The sequence below is a fragment of the Crinia signifera genome, chromosome 12 (genome assembly GCF_055691185.1).
Source record: "Crinia signifera chromosome 12, ASM5569118v1, whole genome shotgun sequence".
Lineage (NCBI taxonomy): Eukaryota > Metazoa > Chordata > Amphibia > Anura > Myobatrachidae > Crinia > Crinia signifera.
This window is the reverse complement of record NC_139228.1, coordinates 51,637,577-51,646,830: the sequence shown is the minus strand read 5'-3', so window position 1 is coordinate 51,646,830 and position 9,254 is coordinate 51,637,577.

Below are 9,254 nucleotides of genomic sequence, written 5' to 3'. Positions count from 1 at the left end.
GACCATAGGACCAGCAGAATGGTGTATTATTATTATTTTTTTCTTTGGACTTAGTGTTATATAAAGTAATTTTTTTTTTTTTTTCCATAATAGATTTTTATTAGGTCAAGTAGTTAATTTGTACACGGATTTGGTATAAACAACATAAGGCCATTTAACAAATTGTATATACATAGCAAATCACAAAACTCATATGGCTAATTGTATTTTGGGAAACAAAGGAGTTTAAACCTGCGCAGAGGATTGACCTGAATTTTACTTAAGAAATTAGGATAGGGAGAGAAAGATAGCAGATAGACTGAGATGTAGAGGAAACAGGAAAGTGGGCAGGACAAGGACAGTTTTGCAGAGACACATTAGGGAGAAAAAGACATGGGGAGAGGGGGGGAGTACATGCAGCAGAATGTAAAAGGTAACTGGTATTCAAGTATTGGTCATTATTCTTGCGAATGCGGGGTAGATGTCAAGGTGTTTCTGTCCCATATATCTATTCTGGTTAGGGTGAGGCCCTGCGCTTCTCTATATTCTGCCCATTTGAGCCATTTCAAGTGGATCGATGCCCTTGATGAGGAGTACTTAGCGTTCGTTGTCTCATATAGAAAGTGGTTATGTACCTTGCTAACTACCTGGCCAGCCAGGGGCACCTCCACCGACTTCCACAGACGTCCAATGACTGCCTTGGCGGCTATTAGGATGTGCCTCAGTATATATAGGTCACCCCCTGTAAGTGTTTCGGAATAGTGGAGAAGGGCCAACACTGGGGTCAGGTGGACCTGGAGTCTAAGGACATCATTAGCCAGCGAGGACACCTCCGACCAGAAGGGGGCCAGCAAGGGGCACTGCCAAAATATATGTAGCAATGTGCCCACATAGCCACATTTCCTCCAGCATAGTGGTGAGACATTTGGCCAAATGGCATGTAGTCTAGTCGGAGTGAAATATGATCTATGACAGATTTTAAGAAACATTTCCGTATGTTGAATGCATTTAGACATTTTAAAACCTGAGTGGAAAATAGTATCCCAAACTTCCTCATTAAGAGAAATATTGAGGTCCGTCTCCCACTTGATCTGAGCCGGTAACTTCCCTTTTTTTGTTACGGAGATGAGGTAGTTGTACCAACGTGAGATACCCCCTTTTTGCGATTTGCTGTTTAGTCTGGAGGTAAGGACTTTGGGAGCAGGCGTCATTGGTGCTGGGCCCTCTCTGTTAGCCGCTAGCCAGTGGCGGATTTGAAGGTACTTGTAGAACTCACTCTTAGACAGGCCGTACTTCGCTTGGAGATCGGAAAACTGCTGTAAGGAGTCCCCTTGCATTAATTGGCCCAAAGTGGAAATCCCTGCGATGTTCCACGGGTTCAAATTAAGGTTGGGGATGAGTTTAGAAATGGCTTCCAGAGAGATCGCCGCATTAGGCAGGCTTAGCCCACCCACACTGGCGAGTGCCCCATGCCACACCTCCAGTGTAGCCTTTGTTGCTGAGCATAGCTCCGACTTTTTCTGGATAGCCCGCAGGGGGACCCATAGTAGGTCCACCAACGGGATATCAGAAGCTAACGAGCGTTCCACCACCACCCACGGTTTAGAGGATCTGGAGTCGCACCAATCCCCGGCCTGGCTCAATAGACACGCGGCCTGATACACTTCCACATCCGGGAAACCTCCCCCCCCTAGAACCTTTGGTAGGGCCAGATATTTTTTAGCCACCCGGGGACGAGATCCCTTCCAAATGTATTTTGTAAAAATGGCATTGATTTTGCACATCAAAGACCTGGGAGGTTTTCTGGGGATTGACCGAAATAGGTAGAGGAGTTTCGGGAGGAGGACCATTTTGGATGCTGCCAATCTGCCCATCCACGAAATTTCGTGCATGGACCATTCCGTTATTAGTTTTTGGAATGCAACAATCAGCGGCAGGTAATTACACTCCATCAAGTGAGTTTCCCGAGATATTAACACTCCCAGGTATTTAATCGCCCTTCCCTGCCATGCGTAGCGATATTGGTCTTTCAGACGAGCCAACTCTGTCTCGGGTATGTTTAGAGGGAAGGCCTCTGTCTTGGTGGTGTTAAGTTTATAATATGAAATTGCGGAGTACGCATCTAAGATCTCATGCAGCACGGGCAATGATGTGTTTAGCTTTTGGAGGCAAAGGAGGACGTCGTCCGCGAATAAACAAATTTTGTGTAGAATTCTCCCTATGACTGGTCCTTCTATTCGGCTATCCGACCTGATCTTCTCTGCAAGTGGCTCTATAGCTAACACGAATATTAAAGGGGATAAGGGGCACCCCTGTCTAGTGCCGTTTGTTATCTGGAAGCTACTAGAGATAGTTCCGTTCACAAACACTCTCGCAGATGGGTGTGAGTAGAGAGCAAGTATCGAGTCTAACATTCTCCCTTGGATTCCAAAACGTACCAGTACCTCCCTCAGGTATCCCCAATGCAACCTGTCGAAAGCCTTTTCGGCATCTAATGAAAGCAATAATAACGGGGACTGGACACGCTCACATACTTCAACAACATTTAGTACTGTCCGAGTGTTGTCCGGAGCCTGCCTGCCCGGTATAAAACCGACCTGGTCAATCTTTACCAGGGAGGGGAGTAACGGGGCCAGCCTGTTAGCGATTAATTTTGCGTACAGTTTCAAATCAGTGTTTAATAGGGCGATTGGGCTGTAGTTCTGGACCGCCGTGGTGGGCTTCCCAGGTTTGGGGATCGTGATTATCCTAGCCTCGAGCATTTCGCCAGGGAATTCCCCGGATTGAGAGGCTTTGTTAAAGACTTGCAGTAGGATCGGACCTAATTCAGACTTAAAACATTTGTAGAAATTGGATGGGTACCCATCTGGGCCCGGGGCCTTGTTGTTTGGCAGAGCGTCTATCGCAGCCTCTACCTCTGACAGGGTCCAGGGGGCATTAAGGGCTTGGCAGGCTTCGGACTGTAACCCGGGGAGGTCAATTTCGTCCAGAAAAGAAGTGATGTCAGCATCCGAGGGCTGGGGAGTATGTGGGTCCTCTTTTAAATTATACAGTTTAGCATAGTATTCTGCGAAAGTGTCTGCTACTTGGAAGGGGTCGGTGACCCTAGCTCCCCTAGCATTTATCAAAAGGTCTATTCTTGTCTTGGTCCTTCTGCCTCTCAGTTTCCTGGCGAGCAATCTTCCCGCCTTGTCACCAAAGAGGTAGAAGCTCTGGTTCAGCTTGGAGATATTTTTTTGTACTTCACTGAAAGCTGACGCATTTACCTTATCTCTAGTTCGCGCAAGTGCAGCATATATAGCCTCATCAGAGGGGTTATTTTTATGGGCTACTTCTAGTTTAACCAGCTCTGTCTCTGCCGCCAACCTCTCCTTTGCCTCCGTTTTCTTCGCTCTGGCTGCGGCCTGTATTGCCGCACCTCTCACTACAGCCTTTAGGGCGCACCAGTGTGTGAGTATGCTGGTGTCGGCTGGGTCGTTGGTGGTGATATATAAGGACAGGGCATCTCTAATGGAGTTCTTAGAGTCTATCTGAGTCAGGGCAGAGCTGCCCAGACGCCATGGACCCGGGGTAGACCTGAATGAGGTCAGTTCCCACCTCAAACGTAGGGGGGAGTGGTCGGACCAGGTGATGGGGAGTATGTCAATTTTGCGGATGGAGGCTAAGGTCCATTTGTCGGCTAAGGCGAGATCGATTCTCGAATATGTCCGGTGGGGGTGAGAGAAAAAGGTGTAATCCCTCACGCCCGGGTGTCTGGCGCGCCAAACATCATACATGTCGTATTCCTTAATGAGCTGCATGAATTTCTTAGAGTGCATCGGGGGCTGGGCTGTTCTATGTCCCGGGGTATGTGACTTGTCCATGAAAGGGTCAGGGACCATATTGAAGTCCCCTAGCAGTAACAATGCGCCTTTGGCGTATTTCTGTATAGTGGTGAAGAGCGATCTAATAAATGAAATCTGTCTGGTGTTAGGGGCGTAGCAAGAGACTAGGGTGGTTTCGACTCCCTCTAGATTACCCACTAATATTAAGAATCTACCCTCCGGGTCTATATGCTGGGAGGACACCTTAAAGGAACAATTAGCAGACACAAGTATTGCGACACCTGCCTTTTTGTGGGGGCCGTTAGCTGTGTAGCACTGGGGAAATCTGTGGTTAAAAAATCTGGGTGGTGCTGTTTTAATAAAGTGAGTCTCCTGTATGGCTACGAGATGGGCTTTCTGCTTGTGGAAGTAATCCAGCGCTACCTTCCTTTTTTGGGGCGAATTCAGACCTTTAGCATTCAGAGATAAAACATTAATCATTTATAGGGCATATAGAACTTGCATATATACACGTCTAACCAGATGAGTTTTAGCATAAGAAGGCACAATCACAATATAAGCTACTCTGTACGGACAGACAGGAGGGTAAGACACATGGGGTGGAGATGGGAAAGGGGGGGGTGAAAAGACAGCGAGAAGAAATAGACAGGCGACCCCAAGTGGGGTCGTAGTGAGGGGCCTGTCCAAGGCCACCTCAACTGAGTTGAGTATCTTGGGGGTAGTGGGTTTGGGCCCAGACACCCCTCGCAAAAAAAAGAATATAAAACAAAAACAAACCTAGATAGAATGAAGCAACCAGTAGTCCCTGATCTGTGTAAAATTTTTTTTTTTTTTTTTTTTTTTTTTACTTTAACATAGAGGTGAACTTCAACGAGCCTGAGTCACGTGTATTTTAAGTGGCTCTGGACCTAAAACTAAAAGGGCCTGGCGTGTGGGGGTCCGACCTCCTTCGAGCTATAGTGCTGGATAAAATAGAAGAGTGCATTAGAGCACGACGGGACTGCCAAACCTCGCTTATGCAGGGCCATAGGGGCCCACAAACAACCTTAAGTAACCATTAAATTTAAACAAACTGTTTAGGGTGGACACCTCCCTCCGATATCTTCAACTCTTTTCTGCCACCTAGCGTCTATGACCGATGCGGGTGGGTGGGGGGAAAGTGTCCAACGTGGTGGAGTGTGGTCTCTGTTCTATTCCGGAGCTACTCAACCAGCGACCAGTCCTGCTGGAGTCGCCGGCTAGGGGAGGCTTCCGGGGAGGCGTCTTGCAGCCCCCATCTGGACACTAGTTTCAAGCCATCCTCCACCGAAGAAACTGCGATTGTGGATCCTTCCCGTTGTATTAACAGACGTGTCGGGAAACCCCATCTGTAAATTATGTTAGCTTTACGTAGGGCCGTTGTGACCGGGTGGAAGGAGCGTCTTTTAAGAAGGGTATCTCTTGACAGGTCTCCAAATAGCTGATGGGGCCCCAAGGCCGCAGCAGAGTCCGCAGAGGGTCTTGCAGCTTTGAGGAGGGCTTCCTTTATATGGAAAAAGTGCACTCTCATCAGAACGTCTCTGGGGACCCCCTCGGGGGCAGACCTCGCCTTCGGTAGCCTGTGTATGCGGTCCAGCAAGAGGTCAGCAGAGGTCACCGAGGGTAACAGTTTTTTAAAGATGTTGATGGCGTAGTCATGGAGGCTACTGTTGGAGATGTTCTCTGGAATACCACGTATTTTGAGGTTATTTCTCCGTGATCTATCTTCCATACTGACCAGTTTCTCCCGCAGGGCGACCACCTCCTCTTCCAGTGCCGAATGGGAGTCTATAAGGGTGTTGTGGGAGCCAACAATTTCCCCCATTTTCGTTTCTAGCGCATTTGTGCGGTCTCCCAGTTCGTCGATAGAGCGCTGGCAGGTCTGTAGGGATGTTCTAATTTCAGATGACACCTCCTCCTTCATTTGGTTGAGCAGTAGCTTGAGGGTCCCCACTGTTAATGCCGCATCATCGGGCACTTCTGGTCTACTAGCGGGCTCTTGTTGAGAAACTGGGGGGAATGGTATGGCGTCTGGCGATGGTATGTGGTCGGGTGGGGAAGATGACGTGGAAGGGGCCTCCGTTTTGTTGCCCTGACTTCTGGGGGACGGCTTGAAAAACGGGACCTGGGAGACCGGTTTGGGTGTCTTGAGTCTTTTGGGAGGCATTTTCAGTAATCGCGTCTTAGACGTCAGTCACAAATTCCGTAGAGGCGGTCGGGGAACGCTGTATGCTCTCACTCCGTCGGTTCAGGACCTGAATCTCAGGCTCATAGGGGGATTGGGGCTACTTCTTCATCTGCATCGTGATGCGAGGGGTAGAGTGGGGGCCTTTAGGGGCCAAACATCATATGATAATCTTGTGGGGCACACACAGGCGGGCCTCCTGTGCTTTCAGGGGGGATGACTGCGGTTCACGACTCAAGGATAGCTCTGGCTCTGGCTGGACGGCCTGCAGCTTCTATCATGGGTTCTGTGCCTGGCGGGGGTGTAAGGTGGGCTTCCCCTAAGCTTGAGAGATTATAAGGACCACACAGCTCTATCACCATTTACAGATGAAATCCAACCAGTGGGTGTCAGGATACAGGGGTACACTGTGCAGCAGGACTGATTCTGCCCCTCACAGCCCACCTCCCTGTAGTGTTATACAGCGTGGATTTGTACAGTGCAGGACAGCTCAGCATTAAACGCACTGCATTGGGGTGGGTTTGGGCTGTGGGAATATGTGGCAGAGGTGAGAGCGATCAATGGTGGGTGTAAGGGGCTGGATACACCCCCCAGTTATTTTAGTGGGTGCAGGCAGGGATGGCTGTGCTGTGCAGACGACGCACAGCTACTGCTGCGTTACAGCCGAATCCAATATGGCCGCCGCGGCTGGAGCCGGAGGAGACTCCCGACTCTCTCCTCTCAATTTCGGCCAGGAGGGCAGAGCAGAAGCCCCGGGCGAGGCAAGGGCGCTCCCCGCTTACCTCCAGCAGTAAGGGCAGCACGAGATGTCTCCTCCGGAACCCGTACTTCAGCGCGATGCGGGCATGGAGCCCGGTCTCCGGGTGCAGGCAGCTAATTGAGGCCGCGGCTTCCAGCAGGCGAGGGCCGCAACCTGCAGGGTAAGATTTCTCCCACCCCCGGCTCCGCAGCACACTCAGCCTCACTCCGGATGATGTTAGTGGGGCAGTTGGACTGCAGCGGGTGTTGAATTTGTGCCCCAAGAGCAGTAATAAGCTTTTAAATAGTATAGGGAGTAGGAGCTCTCCAAAACTCATAAAGTAATTTTTTTAAATATATAATAGCTGTATTCTGTACAAAAATGAAGTTGCCCTATTATTCCCGGCTTTGCGGCACACTATAATATCTACTGATACAATAGTTTATACCTTAGCTTGTTGGAAACTCAGAAAACACATTGTAACTAGAGATTGCCAATGCCTATTATTTCATCAGTGTGAAGTGGTGACAACCAATCTGTCCTACTACCATTAACACAAGTTACAGTAATTATTGGGCCACATGAATAAGGCCCATTGGAGCAGCGTACTAACATATAATAATGCAGCAGGAGGTATACGTAGGGGATGTAGATGGCATCTTGACATACGGGATCCCAGAGGTCAGAATACCAGCGACAGAATCCCTAACATAAGGATGCCTGGAAAGGTAAGGTTAAGCTAGAAGTGGGCATGGCGAGGGTCAAGCTGTGGGAGGGAAGGAAGGGTCAGACTGCAGGAAGGGAAGGATGGGTTAGGCTGTGGGAAGGGAGGAATGGTTAGGCTGTGGGAAGGGAGGAATGGTTAGGCTGCAGGAGGTTAGGAAGGGTTAGGGCTGAGGGAGGGGAGGATTGGTAAGGCTGCGGGAAGGAAGGGTCAGGCTGTGGGAAGGGAGGAAGGGTTAGGCTATGGCAAGTCCGGAATGGTTAGTCTGTGGGAAGGGTTAGACTGCGGGAAGGAGGGGTAGGCTGTGGGGTGGAAGGAAGGGCTAGGCTGAAGGAGGGAAGGGCTAGGCTGTGGGAGGGAAGGGTTAGGCTGAAGGAGGGTAGGAAGGAATCGGCTGAGGATGGGAAGGGTTAGGCTGTAGGAAGTAAGGGTTAGGCTATTGGACGGAAGGAAGGGTTAGGGTGTTGGATGGAAGGAAGGGCTAGGCTGAAGGAGGGAAGGAAGGGCTAGGCTGTGGGATGGAAGGAAGGGTTAGGCTGAATGAGGGTAGGAAGGAATCGGCTGAGGATGGGAAGGGTTAGGCTGTAGGAAGTAAGGGTAAGGCTATTGGACGGAAGGAAGGGTTAGGGTGTTGGATGGAAGGAAAGGCAAGGCTGAAGGAGGGAAGGAAGGGCTAGGCTGTGGGATGGAAGGAAGGGTTAGGCTGAATGAGGGTAGGAAGGAATCGGCTGAGGATGGGAAGGGTTAGGCTGTAGGAAGGAAGGGTTAGGCTATTGGACGGAAGGAAGGGTTAGGCTGTGGGAGGGAGGGAAGGGGTAGCCTGTGGGAGGGAGTGAATGGTTATACTGCAGGAGGGATGGAAGGGTCAGGCTGCGGGAGGGAAGGAAGGGTTAGGCTGAAGGAGGGAAGGAAGGGTTTCGGCTGAGGGTGGGAAGGGTTAGGCGGTGAAAAGGAAGAAAGGGTTAGGCCGTGGGACGAAATGAAGGGTTAGGCTATGGGAGGGAGAGGGAGGCTGTGGAATGGAAAGAAGGGTTAGGATGCGGGAGGGAAGGAAGGATTAGGCTGTGGGAGGGAAGGAAGGGTTAGGCTGCAAGGGGGAAGGAAGGGTTAGGCTGCAGGAGGGAAGGAAGGGTTAGGCTGCAGGAGGGAAGGAAGGGTTAGGCTGCAGGAGGGAAGGAAAAGTTAGGCTGCGGGAGGGAATGAAGGGTTAGGCATCTGGAGGGAAGGAAGGGTTATGCATCGGGAGGGAAGGAAGGGTATGGCATCGGGAGGGAAGGGTCAGGCTGTGGGAAGGGAGGAAGGGTTAGGCTGCAGAAGGGAAGGAAGAGTTTGGCTGCGGGAGGGAGGGAAGGGTTAGGCTGCAGGAGGGAAGGAAGGGTTAGGCTGCAGGAGGGAAGGAAGATTTAGGCTGCAGGAGGGAAGGAAGGGTTAGGCAGTGGGAGGGGATAAAGGGTTAGCCTGCGGGAGGGAGGGGTAGGCTGTGGGACGGAAGGAAGAGTTAGGCTGGAGGGAAGGAAGGGTTAGGCTGAGGGAGGGAAGGGTCAGGCTGTGGGAAGGGAGGAAGGGTTAGGCTGCAGGAGGGAAGGAAGGGTTAGGCTGAAAGAGGGAAGGGTTAGATGGAGGGAAGGGTTTGGCTGCGGGAAGGAGGGGTTAGGCTGCGGGAGGGAATGAAGGGTTAGGCTGCGGGAGGGAAGGAAGGGTTAGGCTGCAGGAGGGAAGGAAGGGTTAGGCTGCAGGAGGGAAGGGTTAGGCTGCAGGAGGGAAGGAAGGGTTAGGTTGAGGAAA